The following is a 1276-nucleotide window of genomic DNA, read 5'->3' as shown; positions in this document are numbered from 1 at the left end:
TTCATATAAAAAATTTTCATTGTTAATTAAAAAAAAAAAAAAAAAAAAAAAGGCAGAAGGCAAAAGAATATCAAAGACATGCATGTTTTCTTAAAAAGAGAGAAAACAAGGCAACAACAAGTGGTAAATAAAAAACATAAATATTACCAAATGTTCGGGAATGAGTGGTTGATGAGTTTAAGATCATTTCTAAGTTTGAAATTATTTTGAATTTAATTTGTTAGACATTTTCAATAATTTATAAGATACAAGCTAAAAGTTTGTAAATTAAATTTGTAACTTAATTATTTTTTTTTACTCAATTAATATTTTCATGAAACTTTAAATTAAACTTTTGAACAAACCTTCTAGATCTGGCACTCGTAATGAAACTCAAGAAGATTAAGAAATGTTTTTAAAGAAATATAAAGTTAAAAGAATATTTTCTATAATCTTCAATATTTTAGTTCTGATAATATTCACCAACAATTTATCGTTAAGTTTAAAATATTTTCTAGAGCCGCATGAATTTCTGCAAAAAATTTTATAGTCGGAAGAAATATTAATTTATAAAATACTAAATAATATACCTTTTTTAAAGCAACAAGGTCGTTGTAGTATAGTGGTGAGTATTCCCGCCTGTCACGCGGGTGACCCGGGTTCGATCCCCGGCAGCGGCGATTTCTTCGATTTTTTAGCATTTCATTTTAATCTTCAGATTTTCTTTTGCCCACACTTATTTCGCTTTGCTGAAATTCCACAACGGAAAACTACAAATTTAATTATTTGTTTATACAAAATGTCGTTTATAATTAGTTATAGCTTCAAATAAAAACCATTTAGCAATTTTAATTACCAATTCCTAACACGTATAAATGTGAGGACCTAAAATTGTTATCATCCTTTCCCCCAAAAGAAGAATGAAAAGTCAAATAGACTAATTTTCAATCTAAATTTCATAAATGTCCAGATAGTTCAATCTTTACATAAATAGATGGCAAGTTACAAAATGGGTAAAATAAGCTTTTAATATTAGGTTTGTAATCCAAACTTTTTAATTTTGTAAAAAAAAAAAAAAAATGCAACCACGATTAAAATAGAAAATGTAAAAAATGTACGGATACATTTGAATCTCGATACACACTTGATACATTTAATACACTTGATATACACTTGATATCCTTTGATACACTACTGATGTACACTTTATACCTTTTAATACATTTGAATTGAAATGATACACTTAGAATTTTTTTTTAAAAAAAAAACTTCTTCTTCTTCGAAAGCAATAGGTTCT

At 26.1% G+C, this 1276-nt stretch overlaps 1 non-coding gene across 1 annotated transcript; it reads left to right on the top strand.

Moving 5' to 3' along the window:
* Positions 1-587: 587 nt before the first annotated feature.
* TRNAD-GUC (transfer RNA aspartic acid (anticodon GUC)) lies at positions 588-659 on the top strand. Its single transcript has one exon. It is a non-coding gene; the product is annotated as a tRNA-Asp (tRNA).
* Positions 660-1276: the final 617 nt, after the last annotated feature.

This window comes from Benincasa hispida, chromosome 5 (assembly GCF_027475165.1).
Source record: "Benincasa hispida cultivar pf3 chromosome 5, pf3_genome.v1.1, whole genome shotgun sequence".
Lineage (NCBI taxonomy): Eukaryota > Viridiplantae > Streptophyta > Magnoliopsida > Cucurbitales > Cucurbitaceae > Benincasa > Benincasa hispida.
This window is presented reverse-complemented; position numbering and strand designations above follow the sequence as displayed.